The sequence below is a fragment of the Ailuropoda melanoleuca genome, chromosome 1 (assembly GCF_002007445.2).
Source record: "Ailuropoda melanoleuca isolate Jingjing chromosome 1, ASM200744v2, whole genome shotgun sequence".
NCBI lineage: Eukaryota > Metazoa > Chordata > Mammalia > Carnivora > Ursidae > Ailuropoda > Ailuropoda melanoleuca.
Window position 1 is genome coordinate 119,194,957 of NC_048218.1, and position 22,379 is coordinate 119,217,335.

A 22,379-nucleotide genomic window follows, 5' to 3' on the forward strand; every position below is an offset into this window, starting at 1 on the left:
AACAATGGAGGAAGATCCTAAATTGCAAAGATTTGCTGTTGCCAGCTTTAATTAATTAATTAAGTCAACCTGTATTATCACAAAACTGCCAAAATGCTGCATCAAGCTAAAAGGGAGAAGTTTGTTTTATTTGCCTTAGGTAGCCACCCTGCCCTGTAATGTCTGTAATCATGAAGATGGAATAAATTGTAACACTTAGTTAAAAAAAAAAAAAAGATTAGTTTTGACTATGCCTGACCTTGATATAAATGAATTTTTAGATTATTTTATTTTTTTGTAATAATTTTTTATTATGTTAGTCACCATACAGTACATCCCTAGTTTTTGATGTAAAGTTCCATGATTCGTTACTTGCGTATAACACCCAGTGCACCATGCAATACGTGCCCTCCTTACTACCCATCACCGGCCTATCCCATTCTGTACATTATNCGTTACTTGCGTATAACACCCAGTGCACCATGCAATACGTGCCCTCCTTACTACCCATCACCGGCCTATCCCGTTCTGTACATTACGTATTCTTGTGTGCCTGGCTTCCCTCAGTCTACAGTATGTAAGTTTTATCTGTGAAGCATGTGTCATCAGTTCATCCCTCTCGATTGCTCAATAGTATTCCACTCTCCGAACACACCACAGCTGTTTATCCACTTTCCTGTGAAGACACATTTGGGTTATTTCTAATTTGGGTCCACTAGGATTAAAGTGTATATAAAAGTCTCTTGTGGACATATGTTTTCACTTATCTTGGGTAAATATTTTAGAGTGAAATTGTTTTTTAATGTAGGCGTATGTTTAATCTTCTAAGAAGAGCCAAACAATTTTCCAAAGTGGTTGTACCAGTTCACCCTCTCAACAATCATTATCAGTCTTCTTAATTTGAGTCACTGTGGTGGATGTAAAGTAAAGCCTTATTATGGCTTTAATTTGTATTTACAAGACTATGATATTGAGCAAATTTTCATGTGCTTATTGGCTATTCTTATACCTTCTTTTGTTTGGCTTGTTCAATTATTTTATCCATTTATAATTGAGATATTTGTCTTTTGTTATTAATTTCCTTATATATTCTGGATTTAATACTGTTGTCAGATATATAGATAGAGATATATAGATGACAGAGATATATGGTGAATATTTTCTGTCTGTGACTTGCTTATTCATCTTCTTAATTCTGTATTTTACTGAGCAGAAATTTCTAATTTTCATGAAGTCCAGTTTATCAGATTTTTAAATGTTTACTGCATTTTGTGTCCTCTTAAAGATATCTTTGCTATCCCTAAGGTCATTGAGTTTTTTTCCTACGTTTTCTTCTAAAGGCTTTATAATTTTAGTTTTTACACATAGGTCTCTGGTTGGGTGAGGTGTAAGCTTTGTGTCAATGTTCATTTTTTTCCTCTACACTTATCCATTTGTTCTAATACCACTCATTGTAAAGACTTTCCTTACCACATAGAAATTCCCTAATGCCTTGTCAAAAATGATCTGAAAGTATGTGGTTCTATTTCTGGATTCTCTGTTCTTGTACCATTGATCTATTTGTCTTTCCTTAGGTCATTAGCATACTGTCTTATTATTATCATCTTATATTAAGTGTGAAGTCAGAAATCAGGTAGAATGAATCCTCTAATTCTGTTCTTATTTATCAAAATACTCAAGATCCTTTGCACTTCCATATCAATTTTAGAATTAACTTAACTTTTCCCCCAAAAAAGTGTTGAGATTTGGATTGCTATTGCATTAAATCTACAGATCAATTGGGAAAAAAACAATGACATCTTAACAAGTTTCCCAGTACAAGAACATGAAAGTCACTCCATTATCTAGGTCTTATTTAATTTCTCTCAGGAATGTTCTATAGTTTTCTGTGTATAGTTCTTAAAAGTCTTGTTAAACTTGTTCTAGACATTTTATATTTTCGATGATATCATAAATTGAATTGTCTTTTAAATTTCATTTTCTAAGTATTTGCTTCTAATGTACAGATAAATAGCTGATTTTTACATATTGGCCTTAATTTTGAATATTTCTCAAGAGTTATTCTATGTAAAAAATCATTCAATCCCTGGATAAAGTCAGTTTACATCTTCTTTTGCAATAAAAGTGCTTTTAATTCTTTGTATTATTTTATTGCTCTGAAAGTCCTCCAGTAAAATATTAAGTAAAAGTGATGAGAGTAAATATTCATATGTTGTTTCTGATGTTAAGAAGGAAATGTTCAATATTCACCACTATGTAGGCTATAAGGAAATCTGAGTTACCAAGGTAATAGCAGCTGTATATATCCCAATTTGCAAGGGTATTCTCTAAGGGAAAAAAATAAGAAGAACAAATAAAACTGCACAAAACCTACCTTCATCATAAGAAAAAAAAAGAAAAGGAACACCAAAACTTCAAATTGCCTGTAAATAGAAACACAAACACAAATCTCTATAAGCTATTTTTAACATTCTCACCGTGAGCCTCACTGGAGAGCAAGGGTTGTTTGGGAAAAACTGTGCAAAATAAAAGAAGAGATGTTGGGAAGCCCAGAAATGGCATAAAATCACTGACAGAAGAGAAAGTACAGCCTAAGTGTGTTAAGATTGAGAGAGAATCCTGATGGGTAAGTACAGATTACAGGGAAAGAGCCTTAAAAATCTCAAGGAAGCAGTTCTCCAAAGGCAATACTTCAGAACAGAAAATGGTAAAATGGAAGCTATAGTGGCTCTTTGGAAACTTTCAGGGAAAGAGAAAAAGAGACAAGAGAGGCATATTTAGGATTCTGTAAAACAAAATAATATTGAAATATCAAGGACATGGGACCATTCCATTCTTCCACCCAGCAAGTTGCTAGGTAAATAAATCATATTTTCCTATTCTCACAAAGAGATAATCTTGGACTAACAATCTCATAAATCACTCCATACCAACAGACCTGGCCTGAAAATGTAGAGATAAAAGCAGTATTCATCTAATCAAAACTAACATAAAAAGAAAATTAGAATGAAAACTGAGAACACAATGTAATAAAAATGAGAACCAAAAAATTTCCAGCTGGTGAACCATGCCTCCTTCCAAGAAAAGTAGTAATAGAGTGGGAAAAAAACCATAACACAACACTTCAAACTGAATGAAATACTCTCCAACAAGCACGTAGGAATATGAAAAAAATTCCTACCTTGAATTGGAAATTGAAAAACCAAGCAAATAAACAAAAGCACCAAGAAAGGAAATAAGATTTAATTAAAAGCATGAAATACATAGAAGATGAAAACAAAATCATGTCAATAAAGAAGAAGTTATAAACTGTCCAAGGAAGAATGGATTTTGATCAAAACTTACCAGAGACATTGAAACATAACCAAGAGATGAACACAAAATAGGGAAAGTAAAAAGGTTCAGAGAGAAAGCATCTGAAGTAGACGACAGGAAAAGAGCATCCAATTTGTGTATAATTCAAGACACTAAAGAAGGAAAAAAAAACAATGAAAAAAAGTAATATTTAAAAGTATAATGCAGGAAAATATTATGGAAATAAAAGAAGACATATCCCAGTTTATTAGAAGGACCCATCATGTACCCTGAAAACTTGGCCCACAAAGTAAAATCCCTAGCCCCATCCTAATAAAGCCAATAGATCTTAAATACAATAATAATATTAATAATAAATTTTCAGATTCTTTTTCATAAAAAATGCACAAACAAGACAACAGTGAAGATACAAAAAAAAAATCAAGATATTAAGAATTTTATATCCAGTCAGGGTATATTAAGTATCAAGTCTAAATAGATAAACAGTTTTAAATATACAAGGACTTGGTGAATTCTGCAATCATGAGCCTTTCTTAAACAATACACTAGAGAATGAGCTTCATCTACCAAAGAGACTGTAGGAGATGAGTTAGAAAAAAAAGTGAGCATTTAATATAATTAGCAATAGATCTAAAACTAAAATCAAAATGAAGATACAAATGAAAGAATAATATATATTGTATATTACGTGTTATACAGTCTAACAACATTGTATCAATATAAATGAATGACCTTTAAACACTTGAAAGAAAAAGATTACAATATGGCTCACAAAACATGATCTAACTATGTGATGTACAAACATGACTCATTTGAACGAAATCTTCGAGAAAGTCTAAAAATAAAGAGAAGCTGCCGTCACTGCCAGCTATCACTAAAGCTGGAACTTCCACACCTCTCGCAATNTGATCTAACTATGTGATGTACAAACATGACTCATTTGAACGAAATCTTCGAGAAAGTCTAAAAATAAAGAGATAAGCTGCCGTCACTGCCAGCTATCACTAAAGCTGGAACTTCCACACCTCTCGCAATGGGGGGGGGCATGCTCTGCTGCCCAGCAGCTGATAGGCTACCTCACCAATGCCTGGAGGGAGAAACAAGGGCTAACACAATAAGATGGGCATTTTTTCAGGGTAAAGCAGAGTAAGCACACTGCACCCTGTCTCCTACAAGGAATGCAGCTATAAAACCTGGACTAGCAGTGAGTTTAGCAGATTTTTTCCTCTAGTATCCCACAATCTCAACACACCCTCAAATTCAAAAGTGGTACCAAGGAGGTGGATACGTGAGCACAAACTGAAAAAACGCAAGAAGAAGCCTTCTGGTTCTGCTTTGAGAAGTGAAATGGGAGCTCCTAACACACAGAGTATGGAAGGAAACTGTTTTTCTTTCAAGGTTTTTTTGAATCCCTTCAGAGTCCAGTCATCCCATGGCAATGATGGCAGCAACAGCAACAGCACCAGAGGGCCATGGGCCCTGCATCTCTGGAGAGTAACCTTCTTCTGTGATCAGATAAGATATGATTCCAAGAGGGTCAGCCAAATCCACTGCTATTTTTCTCCCTGTGTCCTCCTGCTGCTTGGCCCTAGGTAGGAGTGTGATTAAAAGAAGTGGATATCAGCCTTGAAGCTAAAATCTCACCTTTTTGTCTGGAAGAACAAAAGAGGGAGCCTCAGGGAACCAGAAAGTACCAGGGAGATAGTGGAGAGGAAAGACTGGGATCACTCCAGAACTGTACCTGTGTGGATCTGATATTAAACAGCATACCAGTACATTGAGTACCGCACTAAGGGACAGGCCAGCACATCAGTCCCAAACTAAAAATGAATGGCACACATAAGGGACAGAGATGACACCAAAGCCACACTCCACAGAAGGCTGGTTATAAAATGCAGCCTGAACCAAACAAGATTGATTGCCTGGGGGGAAAATTTTTTCTCCATAGGATTTAAATAAAGCCCAGAACCTCATAACCTAATATTCAAGATATGCAGGATACAATCCAAAATTACTCATCATAAGGTAGTCAGGAAAATCTCAACTTATATGGTAAAAGACATCAAGAGACACCAACACTGAGAAGACACAGATGTTGATATTATTTAGCAAGGACTTTAAATGAGCTTTCATAAAAATGCTCAAAGAAGTAACAAATGGAAAGATTAAAAAGTTTCAGCAAAGAAACAGAGATACAAACAAGAACCAAAACAAATATTAGCCAAAAAATACAATAATAAAAATTAAAGACTTATTGGATGGAATGGAGATGTTAGAAGAAAAGCAATAAACTTGAAGATAGAGCAACAGAGATTATCCAATCTGAATAACACATAGAACAAAAGAATTGGGGGGGATGAACAGTGTCCTAGAGAGCTTTGGGAAGATACCAAAAGGCCTAACATTTGTGGTACTGGAGTTCCAGAAGGAGAGGAGAAAGAACACAGTACAGGAAAATAAAAGAAATAATGACTTAGAACTTTCCCAATTTTTTGAAAGATATAAACACAAAGTTTAAGGAAGTTGAATGAATCCTAAAGAAGATAAACCACACACATGTAACAAAATAATAACAACACTCACACTTATCATAATCACATCAATTAAAATTAAAGAAAAAAAATGTCTTGAAAACAGCTAAAGAAAAATGATATATTACTTATAGGACAATACTCTGAAATATTATGATTTCTCATAAGAAACCAGTGAGTACAAAAAGATTTGGAATAATATTTTTAAAGTGTTTAAAGAACAGAAAGACCAACCCAGAATTCTATATCCAGCAGAAATATCCTTCAGAAATTAAGGTGAAATAAATTGAGGTAAACTGTGAATTCATTACCAGCAATTTTGTTTTAAAAGAATTACTAAAGGAACTTCTTCTGATAAAAGAGAAATTATACCAGAACATCAGTAATAAAGAGGAACAAAAATGGTAAATATATAGGTAAATATAAGTGACTACTCTTTTCTTCTAGGGATTGTTAAAATAGTTTTGGATGATGACAGCAGAAATTATAAGTGTCTGATGGAGATTTCAGTGTATGTAAGTATAATACATAAGAAAATTTAAAACAAAATGAAGAGGGTACAGGGAACCTATATATGGTTGTCAGATGTCTACATTCCATTTGAAGTAGTAAAAATTGATTCTAAATCGACTGTGAAAAGTTAAATATGTATATTGTGTTTTCTACAACAACCACTAGAAAATTATACAAAAAAAATAGAGTAAAAATATTGATAAATATATATAGAAGAGATAATGAGTAACTGCACTACAGTATGCTCTTCAATGAGTGTCCTGACAATGGCAGGGGTCATTCTTCACTCATTTATTAATGATTCAATTCCTGCAATATAGAATATATCCCTGAGATGTTCATTAACTAATCCAACAAGGTGTCATGGATTTAGAGCTGATTCTGTGCTTTCATGTACTAGGGGAGAAAAGGAGAATAGATTGCATTTAAATGGAGTACTAAAAAGGAGAAAAAAAGCAGAAGGCAACAGAGCAACAAAAAAAATAGGGAACAAACAGAAAATAAATATTACAACAGTAGTCATAGATCCAAGTTAATAGTTACATTAAATATAAATGGTCAAAACATACCACTTAGGGGCACCTGGCTGGCTCAGTCGGTAAAGCATGTGATTCTTGACCTCAGGGTTATAAGTTCAAGCCCAACGCTGACTGTAGAGATTACTTAAAAATAAAATCTTTAAAAGAAAACATACCACTTAAAAGACAGATTGTCAAGATGACCACATGCTCTCGAAAAACTCACTTCACATACAGTGATAGAGGTAGGATAAAAGTTAAATAACTGGTAAAGGTGTACTCTGCAAACACAACCAAAAGAAAATTGGATTGGATATACTAATATCAGACAAAGTAGTCTTCAGAGCAAAAATAATTACCAGGAATAAAGAGAGACCTTGAAATTGATAAAAGGGTCAATTTATCAAGATGACATAAAATGCTAAATATGTAGGTAGCTAACAACACAGCTTTCAAAAAAATGAAACAAAAAGCTTAAAGAACTTCAAGAGAAATAGAAAAATACACACATTATGTAGGAGACTTCAAAACTCCTCTTTCAGTGATTGATGGAACTAGTTGGTAGAAAATCAAAGATATTGGAGAAAAACCATTCTCCAACTGGAGCTATTTGATGTTTATGGAACAGTCCTCCCAATAACAGCTGAATACACATTCTTTTTAAGTGCACATGTAACTTTTACCAAGGTAGATGATGTAATGGGTCAAACCTTAATAAGTATAAAAGAATTTAAATCATAAAGTATGTTATATGACTTTAACGATTTAAACTAGAAATCAATAAAGTAAAGACAAATGGAAAATTTTCAAATACATGGAAATAAAACAACGCTCCTAAATAATCTGTGGGTCAAAAAGAAAATCACAAGGGAAATCCGAAAATATTTTGAACTGAACAAAAATTAAAATACACATACCAAAATTTGTGAAATGCAGTTAATCAATGCCTAGAGGAAGATTTATCACATTAAAAGCTCACATCAGAAAACCTAACCAATAAATGTGGACCACTGTTTGAAATGCTTCTGTAAAGTTTTACAGTTCTTTAGGAAAAGAGGTGAAAAGTATGAATATTTGTCTAGTTACCTACTATCTGGTCAGGGCTTTTTAACTGCCCAAATAAACAATCAATGTGTCAATGGAGAGATGGGTAAACAGATGAAGTAACAAATAGAAAGATGATTGGTAAAGTAATTTTTAAAAAATCTCATCGAGCCATGGTTCAACTGCACTATATGTAAAATTCATAGAAAAATGATAGTCTTCCCATTATACAAGTGTTTCCAAAACTTAGCACATCATAACTATTATCTAGAATGCTTGTTAGAGCCACGTATGCCCAGCTTCCTTCTTAGAAGAGTCTAGTTTTGTGGATCTATGGAGGAAAATGGGCCTCTACCGAGCTACCCAGTGACATTCATGCCAAGGAAAATTGTGGAGAGGCTAAAACATACCATATTTGTAATAAAGATGAAGTGATGTAAGACGGGGATTTTTGCAGCTCACAATACAGAAAAATGCATCAAACCCTATACAGTAGAAATTATGTTATATGATTAATGTAGCAGTACCTCATACGAATGGGGGTGGTGATCATTAATGATCAACAGATGACCTGTGCTGTGTCTGTGAGGGTGTGAATCACTGCCAAGATGGTGAATCAGCTATGAGTGGGGAGAGGTCAGGATAAGGTCACCTGTTTGGGTTTCTCAGGGCAGTTGTATCTGAGCCCGGAGGAAGTCCCCTGAGATATATTTTATTATTTCATTCAGCAAATATTTCTGGAACTGTAATTATTTAAATTTTCCTGAGGCATGGATTTGAATATTTTTTGGTGGTCATATAGAGTGAGCATTACTCTCAGAAGCAACCCAATCAACCATCTAGAATGTGCCTTTCTTCATTCTTTACAACTTACATCATGAATTTTGTGGAACAATACTAGTTTTGTGCCATGATATGATTCCCCCCCCAAAAAAGTCTATCATCAAAGTTAAAACGTGGTTTACTAACACTGTGAGAATATGAGCAAAAATCTCCATGAAGTGATTTAGAAACAAACATAAAAAAGATTTGTGTTGGTTTCCAAATTATTTCCAAATCACAAATTTCCCTATTTGCTAAAAGTCATGGATTCAGTCCCTCAGGAATATTGAAGGTCTATAGAATATTACTTCATTATGCTAATTATTAGACCTAACATGACACACATAAATAGACACACATAAAAATATCACCCAGAATTGGAGGGAAAAGCCATGATTATTTAGTACATATATTTTTTAAAAGCTTAATTACTTAAACTGCATTAAGTTTCTTAGTTTTATTTGATTACTTCCAATTTACCTTTGACTATAATGGCCCAGCTTCACTCAGTCTGGGAGTGTAATAAGCATTGTGTTCAATAGAGAAAATTTGCTTTGATCTAATAGGAAGAGCTACCATGCAGCATCAAGAGATAAATGAGTAACTGCACTATGGTATGCTCTTCAATGAGTGTCCTGACAATGGCAGGGGTCATTCTTCACTCATTTATTAATGATTCAATTCCTGCAATATAGAACATATCCCTGAGATGTTCATTAACTAATCCAACAAGGTGTCATGGATTTAGAGCTGATTCTGTGCTTTCATGTACTAGGGGAGAAAAGGAGAACAGATTGCATTATGACACCTCGAAATTTGTTGGTGGCATTCTTTAATCTCAGGGCATTAAACACCTCATAAGTATTCCAAAGTTCCTTTTGAGCTGATGAAATATATTATTAATTAATCCTTTCTCTCTTTCCAATGCTTACTTCAGGAAGTCACTATTAATCCAAGAAAATTGTCAGGGGAGAATGCCATTTGCCAAACTGACTTTGGGGATAGAAAGTGTGAGGAGGAGGAGTCATGATATAGATTAAGGACAAAAGAGAAAAAATACCTCTATACAACTACTATAATGTTTAAAGTTAAAAAGACTAAAACTACCAATATTGGCAAAAATGTGAAGCAACTGGAACTCTCATTCATTTGTGGTACCACTTTGGAAAACTAGAAATAGAAACTAAACGTACACTTATCCTATGTCCAAAAATTCCATTCGTACGTATATATAGAAGAGAAATGATCACATATACCTACCAAAAAAGAAAAAAGACTTTTAGGTAAATACTCAGAACAACTATATTCATGGAACACCTGGGTAGCTCAGTCAGTTAACCATCTGCCTTCGGCTGAGATCATGATCCCAGGGTCCTTGCATTGAGCCCTGCGTCGGGCTCCCTGCTCAGGGGAAAGCCTGCTTCTCCCTCTCCCTCTGCCCCTCCTCCCTGCTCATGCTCTCTCTCTCTTTCTCTCTCTCTCTCTCTCTCTCTCACTTGCTCCCGCTCCCTCTATCTCAAATAAATAAATAAAATCTTTAAAAAAAAAAAGAACAACTTTATTCATAATAGCCAAATATACGATTATAGAAGAATGGATAAGTTGTGGTAGTGCACATGGTGCACACTACACACCCTACAAGTTATAAGAAATTACTGACATATGCAACAACATAGAAGAAATTTCAAATGCTTACATACTATGGGATTCCATTTACATGAAGTTCAGGGAACTTCTGCAGTGATGATAATTTTCTATATCTTCATCTTACATTGGTGTGTACATATGTAAAAATCCACCAAGCTCTACTCTTAATATTAGTGGACTTCGCGTTAGTTATTCCTCAATAGAAAATAAAATGATAACATAAAATAACATAACATAAAGCAAAGAAGTGTAGGATGTGTTCAGGGGTTGGAGATTACTCACAGGAGTTTCAAAAATGTAAAAATCTTTTCCTCCTCGTGGTTCCTTTTCTTGGCTTTTCTTGCTCAGCTTAAGCAGCTTTGTGTTAAGGGACTGGTACCCTTTTCTTAGAAAAGGGGTTTCCTGTCCTAACAGAACTAATCTGGGGCCAGAGGGAAGAGATTAGAGAAAGTATATGCATCAGCCTCTTGAAGTACAAAAGTAGCCCAACCAAGACAGCAAAGGAAGAATATCACTCAGGCCAAGGTCAATGCTTTGATTTCTATTAACGGTGTCCCTGGAGGAATCTCTTTGAGCCAGTCCCAGGGACCTGGTGAGGTAGTTCTAACCATAATTAGCAACTGGTAAGGATTTGGGGATTTGAGGTTCTGGTAATCTCGCTCTCTCTCTCTCTCTTTTTTTTATCCAAAATGCAACCAACAGAATTAGTCTTCTCAAGGCTTTGTTTGGATTTTTGATTGGGGAGGGGAAGTTGGCTCCAAGGAATACAAGCTAGCTCAAGGGAAAAGGAAGATTACTGAACGAACGACAGGGAATCATACAGAATCTAAACAGAAAGTATAACAGGACACCCGAGGAAAGGAAGTGGAAAGTGAAGCAAAAACTGAGCAGAGATGCCTTCTCTGCTCCTTTCTCTCTCTGTCTTGCTTCTCCTTCTATGCCCTGATTCTCCTTCTATGCCCGTGATTCTCCTTCTATGCCCATGATTCTCCCACTACAGAGTGGTCTGGTCTACACACAGGTCTGCGTGCTCAACGTGACCGCGCTTAAATGGGTGGCGACATGATACCTTCAACGCCGGAATGTGGTTCTCCACATTGAAATAGTTTACTCTGTCCATTGGTGATGGACCATGAAACTTTTTTAAGCTTTTTTTAAGCTTTCAGGATCTGGTTGTTGGGCTAATTCTCAGGGGCTTCTGTATCAAGACGCTAGATTAAACACAGGATTAAATTTCACAGAAACATACAAAAACTACTAAAGAAATATCTGTCTATGTACATTTCATAAGTATATATACAGACAAAAACCCGCACACGAATGTTTACAGAAGCTTTTTTCATAATTGCCAAAAACTGAAAGGAACCAAAATGTCCTTCCATAGGTGGACAGAAAACAAATTGTGTTGTGTCATACAACAGAATACTATTCAGTGATAAAGAAGATTCTTTAAAAATCTGTGGATCAAGTTACCCCCAAATATGGATGAATCTTGAATACATATTTTTTTTTTCCCTTTTTAAGCAGGCTCTGTGCCTGGCATGGAGCCCACCCAAGGCTTGAACCCATAACCCTGAGATCGGGACCTGAGCTGAGATCAAGAGAAAGACATTTAGCCCAGGAGCCATCCTGACGCACCTTGAACACATATTATTAAGTGAAGGAAGCCAGTCTGAGAAGGTTACATACTGCATGATTCCATTTACATGACATTTTGGAAAACCGTAGAGACAGTAAACAGAACGGTGGTTGCCAGGAACTTGGGTGGAAGAGAAGGTGGAAGCCAGCTGTGCTCAGCAGGGAGTTTGCTTCTCCCTCTGCCTGCTCTGCCTGCCGCTTCCCCTACTTGTACTCACTCTCTCTCTCTGACAAATAAATAAATAAAATCTTAAAAAAAAAAAAAAGGTTGAAGCCAGGTTGAAGATTGAAGGAGTTCTGTAGAATGGTGAAAATATTCTGTGTGACACTACAATGGCGGATACATGACTGTGAATTTGTCAAAACCTATAGGACTTCACAGCACAGAGTGAACCCTCATGAATGCAAATTTAAAAAATTATTTAGGAGGTCTGAGATCTCAGGTATGGAATTGTGACAAGGAAATCTAACTCTATTATAAATGTATGGAATAACCTCTTTGAAGGGGATGGGTAAGCAACTTTAGAAATGAGAGGAGGGGCACCTGGGTGGCTCAGTTGGCTGAGTGTCCAACTCTTGGTTTTGGCTCAGGTCATGATCTCAGGGTCATGGGGTCCAGCCCAGCATAGAGCCCTGAACTCTGTGTAGGAGTCTGCTTCAGGTTCCCTCTCTCTCCCTCCACACCCCCACCAAATAAATAAATAAAATCTTTAAAAAAATAGAAAGAAAGAAACAAACAAAGAAACAAACAAGTGGAGTCTATAAGACCAAAGCAAAGGGAACTGTATATATGTGCTGTACTCTAGTTGATAAAGTTATTTCCCATGGGAAACAGGTTAATAATTCTGAAACCCTACACACATCTCCTGGAATTGTACAATTAAGTAAATGGATGGTGGATGGCAGGAACCAGACAGGAGGTACAGACATGCCAGAGGAGACTAGAATGATCCATGTAGCAATGGACTGGAGTTGGAGTCATCCAATATGAGCTCCTCTTTAGCTTAATACAGATTGAAATGGATACATATAGAAATATTTACACATATATATCCTCGCTCTGTCATCTGGGAGGGTCTAGAAGCAACAAACCCCAGTAACAACAAGCACACCTAGCAACCCAGATCTAGTACCATTCTCCAGTAGAAGACACCGGGGATCCCTGGAGAAATGGCTGACTCTAGGACTAAGAGAATATATAGGATGCGTCTGGAGCATCTTGTGCCAAAAAGTAAGTAAATTCTCAAAAACAAACAAAAAATGCCAAAGAGATCCAGGAGCCAACTGAAGGAGCTTCCAAGAGCCAAAGCCATTGCACTTTGAGTAACAAAATAAGTAATACAGGACTGGATTATAACCCAAAGTATAAGATAAATATTCATGAGACCATACTGATATAAATAAATGATTGAATTAATTGCTTGATTAATTGATTAGGGAAGAATAGACAAAATTTTCTATGTGAAAGAATTACAAATAATTCATGCAGCTATTCCCCACTGCAGCGTGTTCANGGAAAGAATTCCAAATAATTCATGCAGCTATTCCCCACTGCAGCGTGTTCACATAACATAAATCCCCACTTCTTTTTTTTTTTTTTTAAGATTTTATTTATTCATTTGAGAGAGAAAGAAAGAGAGTACATGAGCAGGGCAGGGGCAGAGAAAGAGAGAGAGAGAATCCCAAGCGGACTGCACAATGAGCACCACGTGCAGAGCTGGATGTGGGGCTCGATCCCACAACCCAGGAGATCATGACCTGAATTGAAACCAAGGGTCGCTGCTCAAATGACTGATCCACCCAGGCGCCCCTCACAACTCCCCACTTCTTCAGTGTTTGCTGGACACTGTGACTTCCTTCCCAAGAGGACAATCTGCACAGGGTAAACTGAGTAATTTTACAGTGCAGAAACCTAACAGACACTACCTCCCACCAGGAGATCGAGGTCGACATCAATATTAATACGTCATCTTGACAGCGTATGTACCTTTGATATGATGTGATGAGAATGTCACGGCTATCTCTGTGGTCTTCCTTCCAAACACCCACAACCCCATTTAGTTATGAGACAAACATCATACAAAACCCAGTTGAAGGAAATTCTATAAAAATACCAGTACTCTTTAAAACTGTCAAGGTCATCAAGAACAAGAAATGTCTAGTGAATTATCACAGCCAAGAGAAGCCTAAGACGACAGGACTGAATGTAACATTGGTATTTTGGATGGGATCCTGGGACAGAAAAAGGACACAGGTAAAAAGTAAGGAAACTGGGATCGAGCCCTGCATCAGGCTCCCTGCTCAGCGGGAAGCCTGCTTCTCCCTCTCCCACTCCCCCTGCTTGTGTTCCCTCTCTCCCTGTGTCTCTCTGTCTGTCACATAAATAAATAAAATCTTAAAAAAAAAAAAAAAAGTCTTGGGTGTGAGAAATATGGTCACTGAGAAAAAAAATTCCAAAAAAAAAAAAAAAAGTTTTCTGTGATGGTTCTTAACTCTGGTTACAACGTCATAATCACCGTCAGGCTTCACCCAATACTGATGTGCATGTCCTGACCCACACCAATCAAACTAGAAGCTCTGGGGGCAGGACCAGGCCTTGACATATATTTAATCTTCAGGATGATTCTAAGATGTAGCCAGGACTATGAAGTACTTCATTAAAGAACTTACTAGAAACAACTGTGAAGAAATAGTCAAAGAGAAAGTAGTTAAAGAGGACGTATATGAAAAGCCCTTTGGGTGAGTAGATAAACAAAAAGAATCCAGTCCTAGACTCATCAGAGGGAAATGTGAAGAGAAAATGCCAGAAGTAGATGTGGCCGGAGGGCAATGACGCACCTCTAGGGCTGTTGTGTTTGTTACAAGTGGGTGCAGTTGTGCTCAAACAAACAAGATTACTTACATGCGAGTGCTGTCGTAGGGCTGGCAGATGGCACGATGAACAGGCACCGTGAGAGAACTCCAGGGAGGAGGGGACCCGCACCTCAGTGTAGGGCTGCGGCGGGTCGCTTGGATGGCCCCATTCTGCAGCACTCCCCCTCTCAATCCATTTTGTCTTGTGACTTTACAGTTCTTTGCAGAGTTTACTTCCCAATGCCTTAAAAATGGGGGCGACCTTGAGACTTTCCTGGGCCCCTAGAATTCACTGGTCTTGACCCTGTTCCAGCTCTAAGTCTAGGCCTCCAGAGGCTGTGAGTTTCTGGTGCATTTGTGCCTTCACTCTGATAACATGCCCAGGCTAGCCTTCTAGAGAAGAGGTATGGGGAGCAGAGCGGAGTCACCACAGCCAGGAATGTGAGTGACCCCAGCAGAGCTGACTACCCTAAGATGAGTGACACTGATTATTCCTGTAGGCCACACAGACGCCACAGTTCACAGCGCCCCACATTCCAAGTGGGACAGAGAACACAGACCGTAACAGCAGCAAAACAACTCCAAATTCTAAAATCTTTCTCCTTGTACCATATGAAACTGGTTTCCTCAGCTTCCCGGAGCTCCAGCTAGTTCTGTCTGGCAAACGTGTTGGTGGCAAAAGCTGTGAAGGGTGGTGGCAGCTGAAATCTCTTGCCCTTAAATAGTTGTCAGCTCAAAACTAGAAACAGTAAATACTGCGAAGTCTGTCTTAAACCGCAGCCCAAAGGAGCAGCAGAAATTGGATGCTTCACAGAAATGATCTTTAAGTAAAGGTTGAAGACAACAGCCTTGGGGATAGTTTCAAATGGTGGCTCGAGTCAGAGTTGTCTGATGGGAAGCATTGCCAGCCTGGGCTTCCCGTGGTTCCCTTGCTCAGAGACACATCATGAAAAAGAGAGTTCGGAGTTCATCTCCGTGTTCAGAGAGCCTGAGAAAACCCACAGGATTTGAAAATGTCCAGGGAAAGCCTCTACTTGCGGTTGCATTCACCATACTTGAAAAGGTAATATTTCAAGTGAAGAGCTGAACTTTTTCTCGAAGCTTCCATGCATTGCACCAAGCCGCACGCCCCTCTACGAGAGACTGCGGGCTGAAGGGGGGGTGCTGTGATTCGGGGTGCTGAAAGCTTGATGCCCTGGCGGGGGGCTGGCAGCTCTGCCCGACAGCTGGCAGTACTCACTCCGCAAGAGGGCAGGTGGCCCTGGGGAGGGGGACTGGGGGCCCCGGGGCACCAGGGGCGAGAGCACCGGAGCCCGGCTATGAGTGAGGGCTGGTGCGCTCGCCCGGGGCTGGACCAACCAACCGGACGGGGCCAGCGGCCTGCGGTCGGAGCCAGCCGGGGTGTGCCCGGAGACGAGTTTTCCGTAAACGCGGCTCCCCCTCAAAGCCCTTGGGGGCCGGCTGCCCAGCGGGCGGACATTCCTAGAAGCGGTGGGGACGCAGCTCGCTCCAGGCCCCGCCCCGGCTGCCGGGCAGAGCAACCGCAGACCCCTGTTTTCCTTCTCCCCGAAGTGACCCTCCCCGCTCACCGCCCCGCCCCCAGGTCCGCGGCCGTCGCCGCCAGCGGGCCCCTCGCTGGTCACCTGTCACCGCGCCCACGCGTCCTGGACTTCGCCTCCGTGGGCCTTAGACGGTGCCATCAAACAGTGTCCCTTCGGCTTTGTTTCTGCAGGAGCTGCTGCTGCCGCTGCTCTCAGGCCCCCCCCCCGCATATTTCAGACCCTGCAGGGGGGACGGGGGGGCTTGCCATTACCCCGGGGGAGCGCTGCCAAGGTGTGGCCTGAGCACCCACCTGCCTGGGCACTTATGGGTGGGGTTAACAGAATGTCATGCTAGCAGTTCCTGATGTGAAGCTGTCCCATTTCTCATGAGAATGCTCAAGGTCATATACAAAATAGTCCCATTTTGTTACCACATCGACAGTCTGCACATTCTGTCCCATGGGCCTTGTGCACTGGGACTTCGGTGAAGCATCCCGCGAGGACAAGTCTGGAGCCTGCACAGGTGTGAAGTTGACTCCTCACTCGGAGCTGTTCAGCGCTTCATGCCTCAGTTTTCTCATCTATGCAGTGGGACTATTAATAATACTTGTTTTCATAGTACCTGCTTTTCCTGTTAAAAAAGATCACCCATGTTAAGCACTTAGCTCAAGGCTTGGCACAGTAAATAGTCAATGTTAGTTAGCTGTTATTGTAATTACTTCTTCCATAGATACTATGGCAATTACAATCTTTCGAGTTCGCTTAATTGGTGAGCTACTCGAAACCTTTTCAGAAGTAAAGTATCTTATAAGCAAATCCTTTTGGTTTTCATATTTTTCTGATGAAATACAAGAGAAACTGACAAAGACTAATGAATTAAAGCAAAGAGACTCAGTAGCAGAAAAACAAAGGCAGGATGATCAATTTTAATGTCAAACAGGGCATAGATATTAAGGGAAGACAGTCATTTTTTGTGTTCATTAAAGACAACATCTACATTGAAGTTTAACAGTAGAAAACAGAGATGCCAACAATTTTATGTTTCTAATTTTGTAAACACTTTCTTAAAAATTACTTTTGAAATTGTGCGAAATTCCAGCCTCACAACCGGACTGTGCCCCTGAAAACATAAAGCAAAAACTGTTAGAAGTTTAAGGAAGTTAAATAAATTAAGCTTTCTTATTTGACTAGAAATAGGTATAAGCGAATATTTAACAACAAAGGAAGATGGCCATGATCTGGTACCTAGGAAGAAAGAACACAAAGTTTCTAATGTAAGTGTATGTCCTGAGGTCAAATAAATTTGAAAAACACTAAGACCAGTTCCCCTTGGAGATTCCCCTTTAGAATCTTAATTAGCATATTAAATAAAGGCTCTGAGAAATCCAAGGACTGAGCTTAATTCTTAAACCCAGTTTTTCCACCACTTTTATTTGAGCATGGGATATTCTTTCACGACACCCATATTAAATTTCTATCAAACAATTTAATAAACACATTTTGGGCTATGTTAACCTAAAAGCATTTCTATTAAAATGAGATAAACAAAAAGGAAGGATAATATCAGCCATATAATATGTATTATATAACTCTGTAAATACTACATAAAAGGCTACTGGAAAGAACACCAAGTATTTTCACAGACGGCATTTTTCTTTTTAGATCACTAAAGGTAATCATTGAAAAAAATTAGAACTATTGTAACATTTAGGATCTATAAAAGATAAATATATTAAAAACCAAGATTTCATATACGATCTCTATAACACCTTAGGAAATATCATGGATAAAANTATTAAAAACCAATATTTTCATATACGATCTCTATAACACCTTAGGAAATATCATGGATAAAAATATTTTATTCACAGTAATGAATGACTTAACTACCTAAAAATGACCTTTCGACTTGGTTCATGTTACGTCCTCTGGAAAACCTTGCCTGACTGCTTTTCCCTGTCCTCCAGTCACTTTCCACACTGTGCCTCTCTCTCTAATAGAATTCATCTCACTGGACCCCCGTCTTCTATCTGCTTGTCGTTTTTCCCCAACACACACACATACCTCAGCCCCTCCTGAGCTGGGAGTATGTTTACTGATGTAGCATCACCAGCAGCTGGCTGGTTAAGGGGTGCTCAAAAGTGTTCACCTATGTAATTGATTAACCAACTACAGGAACCTCACAAGAATGTAAATATCCATCTCTTTCAGGTCAATTTCTTTGACAGTCTTTTTGTCTGTTATCTATCTATACTGATAAAAGTTTTACATTTAGGGCTCAGTCGGTCAAGTGTCTGCCTTCAGCTCCGGTCATGATCCCAGGGTTCTGGGATCCACCCCCATGTGGGGCTCCCTGCTAAGCAGAGTGTCTGTTTCTCCTCTGCCTCTCCCCCAGCTCATGCTTGCTCTCTCTTCTCTCAAATAAATAAAATCTTAAAATAAAAAAAAAAAGTGTCCTTCTTTAAAGCCATGAGGGGTTGGATTTTAGATTGAATGGAAATTACTGCCTATTTCTTGAAAATTAGAAACCTTAAAAAATCAGTTAAGGAATCAGCAGTATGAATATATCTGGTAAGATGAGAATCCCTCAAAATTGTATGCATCACAGTGGAACATCACATCCAGGTTGCCTGGAAATGCCCTGGTGCTGGAGGCCCCGTCTCCCCGGTCTCCCCGTCTCCCCCCAGTCAGGGGGAGGGCTGCACCCCATTCAGTTTCCATCAAGCCCTGGGTCTTTCATGGCTCTAGGCTTGGGCTGTTGGCGTTTCTCAGCCTTCCCCGAGGCAGCTGGCATCTGGGTTCAGATTGCTTGATGTCTGAGCCCAAGTGTTAATCCCCTACCCACCAGGTCATGCCCACTGTCATTCTACTTTAAAGAGAAAGCAGCAAGAGAATCAGGGTCCCTCTTCTGAAGCAGAGCCCCAAAGGCTGGAACCCAAACACGTGATGACAGGGACCTGTGACCTGCTGCTGGTCTTCTGCCCAAGTCCCAGCCTGCCCAAGTGACCTATTCTGGTGTCTGCCATCGGCTTTGGCTCAACAGGCACAAGCAATCGGCAGACCTGTGTCTTCTGGTTGCTGATAGAGTGGGACTATGGAAATAAGTTAATTTTAATTCAGCAAAATTTCTTGCGTACTTTAGTAGATGATGCCACCCCCTCAAAAATTAAACTTTACTTCTGAGGCATACTGAACTCACAGGGTTTGTCTTGTTTTGCTTTATTTTGTTTTGTTTGGGTAGGCATTTTGCACTAACTCAGTACTTTAATCTGAGAATTCAAAAGGGATTTAAAAATGATGGAAACCATATTGTTCCCATTTTGTAGAAGGGAAAGTAGACTCACTCCAGGGCACTGAGTTCAGACACGAATCACCGGTAACTGAGCTTGATGGCTTCTCCATTGTGCATTCTATATTCTCTCTTGTAATTTGTTTCATAGACGAACAAGGTACAGAGCATCGGGGAAGAGTCCTCCTTGATAATCAGTGAGTAGAAACTATTAAGCAATTATCTTTTTCCCAAAGGTCATGTCTTCCATTCTTACCATGAGCATTAACCTATAATAAATATACAATTAAAGGCAAAACAAAAATTAAGGTTTTTTTAAAAAGTGTTTTTTGTGGGATAATTTACCCACAGGCAGTCATTTATTAAGCACCATGTTTAGGGAGCTAATAAGTTCATTTTGGCTATAAGTAATTTGAGAACCAGATCACTTACTCGTATGAATTCAGTGATACCCTATGGACTTTCCAAATACATATTTTAACCAGATCATAGCAGCTACTTTATGTGTGAAGGGCCACATACTGACCAAATGGCTCATAATTTTTATATGTTACATCTCACATGCCCGTTGACTCAAATTATATGATTAATTCCTTGAGAATATTGTAGGTGCCTAATAACAGCTTGTTGAATGAATGAAAGATATTGGAAGTTCAGGGAGATCAGAGTATCCAGTTACAGGGCCAAACATGGCAACAGGAGCTGCTTAAAACACACAACTGAAAGAAATGAAGACCGAATTAGATGCTCCCACCCACGCACGGATCAGGCATGTTTCCCTGGCTCGGGCACCCAGAGAGGTTTGGCGGTGAGACATTCAGAACATAAGGACCTGCCCTCTGCTATCTCTGAGGGGTGAGTCAATGCGGATCCCCCGGGGGCATTTGCCAACTCTCCCCTTACTCTCTTCCAGGACACCATAATTGGCCCAGTGGCTACTAGAAAAAGCCCCTGAGAACAGTTAGAATTGATAAAAAATTTCAGGCCAAAGGAACCCCGAATAGAGTTTTCTTCTATTCTGCATTCTATTTTGTCTTAGAAAGAACCAGGAGATGATACTATTTCTGGAAAGCCAGGATTTAGCTCATTGTGTGTGTGTGTGTGTGTGTGTGTGTGTGTGTGTGTTTGGGGGTTTTTTTTAGGCAAGTAATTATTAAGAGAGCATAGCCTTTTTATTGTTCTAAATCCAATGAAGCAGATGCCCCTAATATGACCTCTGGAGGCCCCGCCAGCTGAGGCCAGCGTAGCAAATCCCAGTGAATCCTCCATTGTCATAACCTCTGCCTGTCCCTCAGTTCCTCTCCCACTTCCTGGCCCTTCACCCTCTCGCACACATACACACTCTCAAAGCAGCTTCTTACACAGCCCCCGCCACTGAACAGGATGCTTGTCCAAACTAAGAAACCAAGATCTTGTCTTGCATTCCTTCCCAGCGAAAAAGTTCCAAACCTTTTTTAGGAAGGCAGAGTGTGTATGATATCCAGACATACATACTAGTCTGGATAGATGGATACCAGGCACTTGCTACCTCGTGCCTTGCCAGGACTTTCTATAATGTTTTTCCTCTTTATTTTTTTTCCTTTTCGGATCTGTGTTTGATGAAAATGTTTGCAAAATCCCTTAACATTACTGCCAAACAAATACTTGAGAAATAATTAAAGATTCTTGAAATTATCTACCTCGTATATAAAATACATATATACATATACACACACATATCTCTTAAAATTATATATAAAGCTTAAAAAAGAACCATTTGGAAATGCTTTTTGGCTTGAGAAATGGTTCGTACAAGAGCACACCATTGTACAGGGAATCTACCCAGCAGAATCACTGAAGAATTCGGATGATAGAGTAAGTGGATACAAAGTTGACATTTACTACATAGAATTCCCACCTCAAGTACACTCAGGGCAACCTCACTATCCTATTCAGTCTCTGTCATTTGAAGGGACTTCAACAAAGGACCATTCTGGAGCATGTCAAAGAGTAGAAAAGAAGGGCATCCCATAGTTCTTGTATTATTGACTTCAAACGGTGGGCTTAAGTCTGGGGGGGGGGAAGGTCAAGAACAAGGTAACGCCCATCACCAAGATGGCAGGCACGGTTTATAGCGGAAAACCAAGTGGGGGGATTCCAGCTGGGTGAACAATCATTCCAGCAGGATCCCAGGACTCAGTTCAGCCAGGTNGCCAGAAGATGAGTGCAAGGTGTGTTCTAAGGAGCGCCAATGGTAGCTAGCTGCTTCTGCCGTCAAGTCCAAAGGCAAAGTTTGGATGCAGAAGGATGACAAGACCGGGAGGCCAAGAGACTAGGGTGCTACAGAGACAAAGCAAGAGGTGACATATGAGGAGAGGCTGAAGAGAAAATCGAACACAACAGCATAAATACGTAAGAGTCTGAAGCCAGTGCTTGGCTCAGGGGTGATTTGGTCTGGTTTAAAGTCATGGCGTCATGGCAAAGACGGGCTCAATCATTCTCCATTCTGAATTTTCATCTGTTCTTGCCCAACTCTTGCTGCAGAACAGGGGCGTGTCTTTCTCATGTGAAGGATGACTTTGGAATTGTAAAGGGAAACCAGTCTTTGAGTAGTGGTCAAGAATCTGATGTCGGCAAGGAAGCTGCTAGTATAAAACCTGAACAAGTCAGAGGGAAAAAAATAAAAGTCCATTATGAGATGTGGAAAAAG

The 22,379-nt window shown here is 39.3% G+C and overlaps 1 long non-coding RNA gene across 1 annotated transcript in view; it reads right to left on the minus strand.

Annotated features, from left to right (window-relative positions):
- LOC117803288 overlaps positions 1-16,534 on the minus strand; it is a 102,058-nt gene extending 85,524 nt beyond the window's left edge. Inside the window, exon 1 of the long non-coding RNA XR_004626971.1 lies at positions 14,910-16,534. This is a non-coding gene — a long non-coding RNA (uncharacterized LOC117803288). The remainder of the gene's footprint in view (positions 1-14,909) is intronic.
- Positions 16,535-22,379: the final 5,845 nt, after the last annotated feature.